This window comes from Pongo abelii, chromosome 2, assembly GCF_028885655.2.
Source record: "Pongo abelii isolate AG06213 chromosome 2, NHGRI_mPonAbe1-v2.0_pri, whole genome shotgun sequence".
Taxonomy (NCBI): Eukaryota; Metazoa; Chordata; class Mammalia; order Primates; family Hominidae; genus Pongo; species Pongo abelii.
In genome coordinates this window covers 186,570,824-186,583,110 of record NC_085928.1, presented here as the reverse complement: position 1 = coordinate 186,583,110, position 12,287 = coordinate 186,570,824, and the positions used below count along the sequence as shown (strand labels likewise).

At 38.3% G+C, this 12,287-nt stretch overlaps 2 long non-coding RNA genes across 7 annotated transcripts in view; one reads left to right on the top strand and one right to left on the bottom strand.

Moving 5' to 3' along the window:
• Positions 1-815: 815 nt before the first annotated feature.
• LOC134761062 (uncharacterized) lies at positions 816-8,287 on the top strand. The gene is made up of 3 exons (XR_010139313.1): positions 816-998; positions 5,882-5,934; positions 8,162-8,287. It is a non-coding gene; the product is annotated as an uncharacterized LOC134761062 (long non-coding RNA).
• LOC134761060 (uncharacterized) overlaps positions 8,250-12,287 on the bottom strand; it is a 207,445-nt gene continuing 203,407 nt past the window's right edge. For all 6 annotated transcript variants that reach the window (XR_010139307.1, XR_010139309.1, XR_010139306.1 and 3 more), the window contains one exon: positions 8,250-8,541. This is a non-coding gene — a long non-coding RNA (uncharacterized LOC134761060). The remainder of the gene's footprint in view (positions 8,542-12,287) is intronic.

Below are 12,287 nucleotides of genomic sequence, written 5' to 3'. Positions count from 1 at the left end.
TCTTGGCAAATATGTTTTACCATTAAGGATCCAGGGATTTATTTTAAGTAAAACCAGGTGGTGTGCTATTTCAGAACTAAAAGGAATTATAGCAAGATTCCACTTGATATCTAGCGGTCAGTGTTCTGTTAACTCTACTTGCAAGAAGGGATGCTAAGAAGCCAGAAGTAAATGAAAGAGACCTCTGAAGAGTTCTGGATGGCCCAGATGTCATTGACTACCTTACTTTCCTTTGCTCTCCTACATGTGTATACCTTATACCTTGTTTGTTCACACTAGACTCCCTCTTCCTGTTACAGAATGTGGAGTGTTTTCTTCTGCCCTTTGCTTAGATGGTCCTTCTTTAAGGTCCTTTTTCTGTCTGCTGAAATCCCATCTACCTGTGAAGGTCAAGCCCATGCTCTTTGTACCTGGGCCCTTGAGCTTCTGTTTCTTCAGCACAGTGCCTGAGAATTCTTTTCCTGCAGGTAACTGTCTAATGAAACATGACTGGACACAAAAAGAAGGAGGCTGGGCAGGCTTATAATGTCCTAGAAAGTTTACCCTTGATCCTAAACTGATTTCCAGTCAGAAGCATTGTTTTCTTTGACAGATAAAAGTTATATAGGGTAAGGTACTTGGAGACACAGGCAGGATCAGGCTTCTTGTAATCTGGCTCTTTTCAGCTCTCTTTACTCCCGTTTCCAGTATTCACAGTTGTAATTGGCCTCCACCTTAAGGGCATGATAAAGTGTTTTATTCTATTATTCACAAAAGTATGTTCTTATCTGTCTTTATTGAACTCAAAAATATAGATAGAAAGCATTTCTCTTAACAAACTTATATTCCTCCTATTATTCTTTCTTTTTTTAGGACAAGGTCTCATTCTATTGTCCAGGGTGGAGTGCAATCGCACAAACACAGCTCACTGCAGGACAAGGTGGGAGGGACAAGGAGGCGATCCTCCCACCTCAGTCTGCTGAATAGCTGGGACTACAGGAATGTGCCATCATGCCCGGGTAATTTTTTTTTTTATTTTATTTTAATAGAGATGGAGTTTTGCTATGTTTTCCCGGCTGGTTTGATCTCCTGGGCTCAAACTTTCCTGTTGCCCTGGCCTCCCAAATTGTTGAGATTATAGGCGTGAGCCACTGTGTCTGGCCTCAGCCTGCCTCCCATTATTCTTGATTGCTTTCAAGTGGACTAACTTACAGCGGCTTTCTTTCTTAGTACTATACATAAGTTTCTAAGAGTTAGCCAACATTCTCCTGTCTCCTTTAATTTGGATCTCTTGTCCTCATTTGCTCTAACTTTTATGAGCACATAGTCTGCATCCAAAAGACAATCAATGATAGTTTAACCAACTGCTTTGCTGCTATGTAACAAGGACCGCCATCTGCTCACTTTGGGATCTTGGGAGTCTCACTGTTCCTCAATTTTACCAGGACTCTAGTGGATCTGTCACTTGCAACATCTCGCACCCGAGAGCGTATGTATGAGTTAGGATTGTTTGGATTTCAAGTGGCAAAATTTCAAACGGTCTTGGCTTAAGCAAAAAATGATATTTATTCAAAATATACTGAACAGAGAACAACAATACTGAGGGAAGAAACACAGAGCAGTTAGGCTACATAAATACGTGACTGCCTGGGCTTAACTAACTTCAAAACTCTGTCTCTCATTTTTGCTCTTCTCTCTGTGTGGGTATCATTCTTCATTCCAGCTCTAAATATACCCTTCACGATGGGAAATAGGGCCAACAACCACCCAACTTGGCTTTTGGGGTCACAAGTCCAAATATCCTGAAAGGGTCTGATTGATCTAACTTGGATCAGCCTCTCCCTGGATCAATTTACTGCTACTTACTACCCTAGGACTTTGGTCTTATTCTCTTTGCCAGTGAACGTAAAGGGACAAAAGGTAAATTGCAAATAGATTATAGAACTTTAAGACTCATCTAGCAAGGAAAGGTTTTATATAACTTTTTTTTTTTTTAAGACAGAATCTCGCTCTGTCACCAGGCTGGAGTGCAGTGGTGTGATCTCGGCTCACTGCAACCTCCACCTCCCAGGTTCAAGCAACTCACTTGCCTCAGCCTCCTGAGTGGCGACTACAGGCACCCGCCACCACGCCCAGCTAAGTTTTGTATTTTTAGTAGAGACAAGGTTTCACCATGTTGGCCAGGATGGTCTCAATCTCTTGACCTTGTGATCTGCCTGCGTCGGCCTTCCAAAGTGCTGGGATTACAGGCGTGAGCCACCGCACCCGGCCTTATGAAATTTTTTGAACAGAAAATTATAAGTGGCATTTTAGGAATTGTAACCTGGAAGCTGGTGCAGATAAGGACCCTATAGACAAATTCAGTGGTTGTGGAGACAGTCCAGGCAACGTTTAGGATGGGACAATCTAATTAGACAAGAAGATAGAAGCACTGAGAGGATGCAGGAAGTTATCAGATCTTAGTTCTCACAACCTCCTTCTATATTTGTGCTGTGTATTTAATTTCTGCTTTTTGTTCACCAAACTGGCCATTTTCTACTTTTAACTCCAGAGCTTTGTACATGCTTTTCTATCTAGTTACTCCAATTTATTTTTAAAATCTTTACTAAACTAGGGTTTTTAGAGAGAAGATGAAGCAAATGAGGCAAAGCTGAGAAAATTGTGAATAGAAAAAATTGAAATATTTTAACAACAGATTATTATAAAACTAGAACAGATGACATAAATTCAATGCAATAAATCTTTTTTCAGTATCTACTATTTTCAGGATGGTTTAATCAAAAGGACTATAAAGTTTCTGGGTTTGGAAACTAAAATCAAGAAGGGATAGAAATTAAGGAATCAGGACAGTAGTTCTCACTTTGTTTAGGTGATAAAACATCTGAGATTTATGGTGCTCATTGGGTAATAAGCAAAATAAAATACTGATATACTAATATAAAGGAAATAAATATAAAATTTTGTGCTTAATCAAGTACAATCTAGTAGTACATTTTAGCGCAGACGATCTCTAACATCTGTCAAAATTTTAGGAATATAATTCTAGGGGGAAAATTCCAAATTGAAAAAAAATCTATTCTACTGTCTTAACACTGTTCTCTGAATTCAGCAAAGAAATGAAGTGCCTGATTTTAGTGATGGGGCATTTAGGTGGAGCTCAGGGGCAGCATGGTCTGAGAACCAGTCCATCAGGAGTCAGAGGTTGAGTATACTCTCCAAGGGCACAGGGTAAACTTTATCAGCATGTATGTTCATTGCTCTCTGCTGCCTACCTCCAGTTCCATGGAGTTAGGGCCCACTACAACATATGATCCCACCATGACAAACAAGAAGCCCATCTCAACATCAAGAAGAAACAGTGGGTTCTCAATTCTGGCTATATATTAAGATCATTTGAGGAGCTTTAAAGCAAATGTAGATGACAGAGCCCACCCCAGACCAGTTCAATTATAATCTCTAGGGTGACATGTGGCCATGGCTCTTTAAAAAGTATTCCCCAGTTGATCCTAATGTGCAGCTAGTGTTGAGTGAGGATCACTAATGGAAGAGATGAAAAGGAATCACAAATGTCCTAGTCTAGCAATCCAGAGTCTTGGATTATTATTAACACTAGGGCAGTGCAATGTAACTATCATATATCTCAATTTTCTGGGAAATGAAGGAAAGAGACTAGAAGACATCATGCATCCTTCTAGCTCTATGACTTTTTAGATGTACTCCTGGAAATTTGTATATAAACAAAACCTTATATAAATAGATCCAATATAGTTAAACAAATCCTATGATGAATCTTGGAGTAATGCAAATAATATATGTGTAATATTTATAATATAATTTTTGTATACAATTCAATAGAAATCACATTCAGAAACTAAATCGCTGAGTATTTCCCTGTTAGGGATACTTCAACAAATTAAAAAAAAAAGGATTTCACCAAACAGACCAGATTCTGGTTGTCATAATCATTATCCAGAGAGGATTTTTATCAGTTCTCCATACTCTTCCCTTTGTTAATGTTTCTAAGTGACTATTAATTTCTCATTGCTTTTCTTGAGAATATTGAAGATGTCATCACACTCATGTGCTGGGCCATCTGAACAATGTTTTGCTTGCTAAATACCAGGACACTCTCAAAATCACTTACCTACTCTTTTTTTTTTTTTTTTTTTTTGAGACAGAGTCTCGCTCTGTCACCAAGGCTGGAGTGCAGTGGCGTGATCTCGACTCACTGCAAGCTCCGCCTCCCGGGTTCACGCCATTCTCCTGCCTCAGCCTCCCGAGTAGCTGGGACTACAGACGCCCGCCACCACACGTGGCTAATTTTTTGTATTTTTAGTGGAGACGGCGTTTCCCTGTGTTAGCCAGGATGGTCTCGATCTCCTGACCTCATGATCTGCCTGCCTCGGCCTCCCAAAGTGCTGGGATTACCAACATGCATCAGTGGGTTCTGCCTAGATTTTATACCATTGCCTGTGGACATAAGTTCAACAACTGTATTGCATGACTTGAAACTTACCTCTCTGTTATTCTCTTACTTTCTCTGTCATAGTTGATTTCTGCTTTAATCCAACTACATGTTATTGTTACCATTTTCTGGATGAAAAAACTGAGAGCCTGAGAGCTTTGTTATGGGTCTAGGTTACACAGCAAGTATAACAGGAAATTGACATCAGGGCTGTTTTACTCTATAAACTCTGCAGCTTTATGCCAGCACCCAAGTGTTAAACAAAATGTTCATTTAATAGATGTTTAAGAAAAATCTGGGTGCAGGAGTTGTGGGTGATAGAAAGTTAATAGATTATCCCTCATTAGGATTCCTCTTAAGAGGGAAGAACTCAGGAGTTTTTGGTAACATGATTTGATAATTGCTCAGGATAGGCGCTGAGACCTGAGAACTAAAGGTTTGGATGACTAAACTAGGTTTGGGTGGAGCTGAACTGTTGGTTAAGAGGGTGGATTTTGCTTGTTGCTCCTGAGGAGGAGAAAGAAATTAGAGATGATGGAAAATAGAGATAGGTAGAACCAGGAGGTAGCAGAGAACAATGAGCTACAAAACCCTAGTCAAGTCTAACCAGTTCTGAATAACTAAGGTGAGTGACTTTCTCATGGAAACTTGTAAAGAATCTTGGTTTTTCATCCAGAGCATCCCAGGACAATTAGAGATGTCTGTGGGAGGCTGTGAGGCATAGAGATGCTTAGGGAAGAAAGCATGCATTCATGGCTCAACCCATGGAATTGGGTTCAGAGTTCAGGACAAGTTTAAAGAGATGTTGCAGGGCAGCGAGTGGGTGGGGAATTGGGTTCAGAGTTCAGGACAAGTTTAAAGAGATGTTGCAGGGCAGCGAGTGGGTGGGGAGAGGGAGGAGGAGTCATTAGCTGACATGTAGCTGACATGTGTTATACCAAAATGAAGAGAATATGCCCTGCTAGCTTCAGCCAAAAATTTGAAACAGAATAATTTTAGAGACAACAGCAATGTGAAAATGATTTACTTATACTCTATTAAAAAGTCATTGCCAATGGCATAATAGCCCAGAATGTTTCAAGCCATGTAAAAGATTAGCAGATAGAAAAGTCTAGAGGTATAATAATTAATAGTGATAGTCTACCGTATTTCTTTTGCTGAGTAACCCAGGTATGCAGAAGTAAAGGCATGATGAAGAAGGTCAACATTTGTGTAGTTGTAAGAGAATTACAATTTAGGGATCTAATTAAATCATTTATTTTTCCCCCTTAGACACAGTGTTTCATCATGGAAGGCTTATGAATTTAAAAAAAAAAGTCAAACCTACCTAACTTTCTAACTTGGAATTAATTTTCTTTGGTGTAGAATTGCTAAAATGGGCTTCATTATGTTCACTGTATTTGAAATAACTACTGTGGCCTGCTTTATTATTTTCAGTGATGAAATATTGCCGAATTTCTCATAACATACCAAGACAATGATGTGGACAAGTGAGTTGCATATTTACAATATGTTGTTCTTTTGTTTTACTGTGAAAGGTATTCTTAAATTACTTTAACAGAGCATATGCCTCTGTAATAAGTCAGTCTCCAAAATTTAATTGTTTACAATGAATATGCCAGGTTCTTTAGAAGATATATTGTTCTACTGGTTAAAAATATTAAGCAATTCCCAGAGCACTTACATTCAATTTGGTTTGGCTAGTTTATTACAGTTTTTTACTTAAAAAAGAGGAGGCATAGACAAGAGCCTTCAGAATAATGATACCAGTGCCCAAACTTTCATTCTAAATTTAGGTCAGGTAATTAGTGTGTGTTGCCCATAACAAACAGGTAATTATAATGGTAAATGCCCGTCAGTTAAATCTACCTGGAAAAGTGGATTCCTTATTTGTGTGCTTTAACAACATTGGAATAACTCCTGAAACCAAGATTTTAACCACAACTTGTATACTTTCAAAATCTAGCATTTATTGCTTGTATAAATTTGTCATACCTCTTTCATACCTTCCTATAGAAATGGCACTTGAGCTAAATGGTGCTTGTGTTCACCATGGAAGAAAATCAAATGGGTATGTAGTCTAGAATGAAAGTACGATACCATATGAAATTACATTTTTTGACTAAGGAAGACCAGCAAAGATATTTTAGGCATCAGTCAATGAAAACCCCACTTAAGGTATTTGCGTTCTGCTGTGTCTGCAGTTGTGTAATCACTGGGGATCTGATTAGCTTCATGTGTGTCTTTTCTCATTTATCATCTAACTTAGAGATCCATATGCAAATGAGAGTTAATGGGGGCATGATAGGGAAGTTGTCACACTCCCTTAGAGATGTTACCTCCCTGACACAGAAATGCAGTAATAGATTATTTTTCTCCATGATGAGGAAAATTTTCTCTATTTAACTTTCTGGGTACATTTTTCAACACAAAATTTATGTATTATCTTCTTTTATGGGTCATGAAAATGAATTGGTTAAATACAGTGATCATTAGCAGCAAAACAAAGAAAAAAAAACCCAAACAGTCTCCTGGTTTGACACATAAGTCTCCAACAACTTTCTTGTACAGTAAGCATGAATGAGTTTCCAAATTTACAGGGCTGTGGGCCAGGCCCTGGCCCTTGGTAAAATCCCAGAGTAAATACTACCCAACCTCTTTTAAAATAACCAGTTGGTCTATGTTGGTGATCTCTCTGCTTCATTACACACCACTGCCCCTTTTTCTTTTGAAATCTCTGTATCATTCATTCTAGCCTACCTTGGTAAGAGTTATTTATATATTAACAAATACGAATTATATACACCTATTGTCATAGATCCTCAACATCATTTCCCTCTTACGTAGAGTTACTACATTGAATTTTTACCTTCAGCTAATTCAATTTGGTTAAACAATATGCATGATATCTATTATCACAAGAATGTCTATATTGGTTACAGCTAGATCCAAAGTGGAAAACAAAGATACCTTTATGTGCAAACTAATTTATGGTTGAAATGTTCCTATCCTGTTTTTTATCCTAAAATAAAATCTGCAATTGTGTTTATGTTGCCAAAACCAGAGGTACCAATTTCTCACAAAGGAACAAAGTATGCTAGAATTTGTTCAAAAGTCGTAATATAAAATCCAAGTTATTGATTTAGTTAAGGATTTCCTCCAAAGAACATGTACAATATGACCCTTGTTTCTCTCTTTTACATCTGAACTATCTTCAGAAGATGTTTTTCCCAGGGTTCTACTTGTGATAGATCCTTGATGAGGCACATAAAGAACTGATGTAGGTAGACTGATAAGACAGATGCCATCAATAAATGCCTTCCCCAAAATACTTGCCTGTCACAAGTTAATTTGAAGCAGTATTTTCTGTCATGAGGGTGGATTAATTTTGTCCATTTTCTCCTCTTGTTGTAATTCTTGTCATGTGAATAAGAATGTATTATAAAGAAGAACACACTAGACATTATAATTCTGTGATAACTCATTTTTGTGACAAAGAATATAATGAGACCAGACAATAGTGCAAATTCATCATATTCTTACAGTGAACTTAATATTGACTTCCTGGCTTCTTTTCATGATTTCGAGGGCATGTCACTTATGGTTTTATACCAACCAAATGATTAAAGGAACCGCCCATTCAAAGACTTGTACTGATTACAAAAGCCTTTTCAACAGGGAAATAAGAGAATCATTTTGATTTTCTTTCCTTTCCAGCTTAAACACATATTTAATGTGTATCTGTGACTTCATTTTGATGAAGAAAGACTACTTGATTTGATAAAGTTACTCAGAAGATGTTATAAACTGGAAGATTGGACTGCATCTATCATTGGAAAAGGGTGAATTTTCTCAATAAATCACTATTATAAGTCATAAAGGAAAAACAAAGTTTTACTATAAAGAACCTTTTTGAAATGCTCTCCATATTTTGTGCCAGTAGCTAAGGCAAATCAATCACTTTTAACATGGTCTGTAGCTGCAGTTAGGAAGTTCTATTCAGGAAACACCTCCCTAGTGAACAATTTTTTAAAAACTTTCCTCTATTTGTGCTGCTTTCACCTTAACTCCACGGATGATTCTTCCATTTCTTCTCTCTGTGTTGGAAAAAAAGGAGAAGCAATTACACAGAAACAGTCTCTCCTTTTGTACAACTTCAGGCAAACATTTAAACAGAAACAGAGAAGACAGGCTCTGTAGGGAATATTGGAGCTAGAAGAACAGTCTACTACATAGAAATGCCATATAACTAACACAGTGTTACCATTCCTATACTCAATATGGTCAGTGAAAATCATACATAATCATTTTTTTTATTCTGAGTTCAAATAGCTCCTCAGAATCCTCCTTAACACAAGCACTAGAAATGAGTTGGTAATAATTGGTTTTATCTCAAGAGTTGAGGTCTACTTATTATTCTTGCCATGAGATTCACTATCTATGTGACTAGTACATGGACATTGTTAAATAAATGCTTATTGAATGGGTGATGAAATGTTTCAAATTTACAAAGAAAAAAATTCTACAGTCACATAATTGGGGTCTCATTTACCTTGTGGCCTAAAAAAAGAATGCGCCCATCAACAAAATCCTTTGCTATTGGACTCTGTGTTGCAGGAAGTCAGGGACCCCAAATGGAGGGACTGGCTGAAGCCATGGCAGAAGAACGTGGATTGTGAAGATTTCATAGACATTTATTAGTTCCCCAAATTAATACTTTTATAATTTCTTATGCCTGTCTTTACTGCAATCTCTAAACATAAATGGGGGCCAGATATCAGGGAATCTGCCCTGATATTCACATAGGTTCTTTTCTATTTTCCTTAAGCATCAGCCAGCTTGAGAAATAAAGGGACAGAGTACAAAAGAGAGAAATTTTAAAGCTGGGCATCCAGGGCAGACATCACATGTTGGTAGCTTCCGTGATGCCCCACAAGCTGCAAAAACCAGCAAGTTTTTATTAGGGATTTTCAAAAGGGGAGGGAGTGTGCAAATAGGTGTGGGTCACAGACATCAAGTACTTTACAAGGTAATAGAATATCACAAGGCAAGTGGAGGCAGGGCGAGATCACAGGACCACCGGACTGGGACAAAATTAAAATTGCTAATGAAGTTTCAGGCACCATTGTTATTGATAACATCTTATCAGGAGATAGGATTTTGAGAGCAACCAGTCTGACCAAAATTATTAGGTGGGAATTTCCTCTTCCTAATAAGCCTGGGAGCGCTATGGGAGACTGGGGTCTATTTCACCCCTGCAGTCTCAACCATAAGAGACAGGCACACCTGGGGGGGCCATTTATAGGCCTATACCTCCAGGCACGTATTCTCTTTCCCAGGGATGTTCCTTGCTGAGAAAAAGAATTCAGTGATATTTCTCCCATTTGCTTTTGAAAGAAGAGAAATATGGCTCTGTGCCGTCCAGCTCACCGGCGGTCAGAGTTTAAGGTTATCTCTCTTATTCCCTGAACAATTGCTGTTATCCTGTTCTTTTTTCAAGGTGCCCAGATTTCATATTGCTCAAACACACATGCTGTACAATTTGTGCAGTTAACCCAATTATCACATGGTCCTGAGGCGACATACATCCTCCTCAGCTGACAGGATTAAGAGATTAAAGTAAAGACAGCCATAGGAAATCACAAGGGTATTGATTGGGGAAGTGATAAGTGTTCATAAAATCTTTACAATTTATGTTTAGAGACTGCAGTAAAGGCAGGCACAAGAAATTATAAAAGTATTCATTTGGGGAACTAATAAATATCCCTGAAATCTTCACAATCCACGTTCTTCTGCCATGGCTTCATCCGGTCCCTCCGTTTGGGGTCCCTGACTTCCAGCAACAACTCTGTTTACAGAAGATGATGATCTCACCTAAAAACTCATGTGGAAAACTATTTGGACACCTGTGTTTATATACATGAAATCTATACATATTAGAAGTATTTGCATAAACATAAATTCACTCACAGTATAGTGTAATGGAAAGAACTGTGAGGCTTTGCTTCTGCTTCTCCCTCTCTCAACCTTGGGTCTCAATTTTTTCAGCTGTAAAATTCAAGCACTGGATTTTCCTTTTTAATTCTATTCTTCTTTATTTCTACACACATGTACAAAACCAATTGTAAGACAAACCAACACATTTCACTTGTCCTGATTTCATGGACTTATTTTTATCTGAGAGAAAAAAGTAGACATTTTACTTGAATTTTTTTTTGCCAAGAGCCTTTGATGGAGATGTCAAAACCCAGTGTGTGATTTTTTTCTTTTTCTAATTACAATTACCTGTAGCAAAAATATGCAATAATATTATTTCCTTGTTAGAACCTAGAGATTCCATTCCGATGTTGAAATTGGAATATCTCCAGCCTCTTGTGAAGTGAAGTACAAAGAATACATGTTCTGGCTGAGGCAGAATTTTTCCAGATAGAGACCCACTCTCAAGTCTCCTGGAAGATCTGCTGCCTTCTGAGAACAAAAGGCCTAATCTAATGTGGAGCCTCACAAATGGTGCTCACGCAGGAAGCCCAAGTTACCCAATGGGGGAGCGGCTAATTGGCCAGACATTCTTGGAATGAATTTAGCTGCTGGTTGGCAGGTGGGGTACATTGTAAAGCACCACATCCAGGCTGTACTGTAATTTGTTTTTAATTACTGTGTTTGCTTGGGAAAGGCTGTAAGGTCTACTCATTGCTCATATTGGTATGCTAATTGACTGTTTGGAGATTTACAAACTGGGTTTTACACAGTGTCCTTTTCTACTGCCTGTGGTGATCTGAATAGCATGTTATTTATTTAGATCTCCTAAAACTTTAAATTTGAATATTTCAAATAAAGATAAAAGAGCAAACTTATCTCTTATTTCAACTGATAAAGACTATAAGAATATATTACCCTTTAAGCATGTATTTGATTTCATTTTGTTTCCTGGCTTAGAAAGTGGAATATTTTTGTGTGAAATGCTCGTGAATGTCAACAAGTAAATACTGATTTATGTGCACACTCTTATGGCCCAGGGAGGTGGGAGGTGAGGTGGGGGTGAGAAGAGCAGCCAGGCTGCAAGAGAAACAAAGCAAATGGCAAGCCAGGTGCCTGCCCAGCAGGAAGCATGCCCAGGAGCAAAGTATGGGAGCTCAAAGTGGGTCAGATGGGGTTCAGGGGAGCACAGGTGCTGGGCAAATCCATGCCCACAACCTGGAAGCAGTCGTGGATCAAGCTGGGATGAAAGAAAAGAGACACAGAAATGACCTATGAGAATTACAAGGAGCTATTCAGAACTGGGTCAATCACAGGATGCGCTGAAGGCAGATGAGGGAGAAGGTGTGCATACAAGTCATAAGGGCTGTGTGAAAATTTCCAGATGTTGAACCTGAGAGCAGAGGATGTGTTGTTTATAATTGTGTCTCCAGGTCCTCCAAGATGTTGGGGTAGTGGTGAGGAACAGACACAAATTGCCAGAAATCTAAGGAGTCCTGTTGAGTTTGTTGAATTTGTAGTGATATAAAATTCCTGGTATAAAATGTTTAATATCAAAATCCCACGTTAAATATTTAGCCTCTCTGTACTTCCTGGGGTGGGGGTGCATTTTTTTGTTTAACCAGGTGCACTCTAGTTCAGCCTTTGTTGGTCTACAATAGTCCTGGCATATAGGTGGTGCCTAATGAGTTTCATCTAATATTTATTTCAAAAAAGACAAATTTTTCTTTCTGCAGTGTTTTAGTCCTAAATCTTAAAGATGTAAATGGTACCTCTGTACCCATACAAACTCTACAGAAGCAGTACAAGGTTGAGTTTAGAACTGTTCTGTGAAATGTAGGTACCATCTCATGTTGACTTGGCAAAT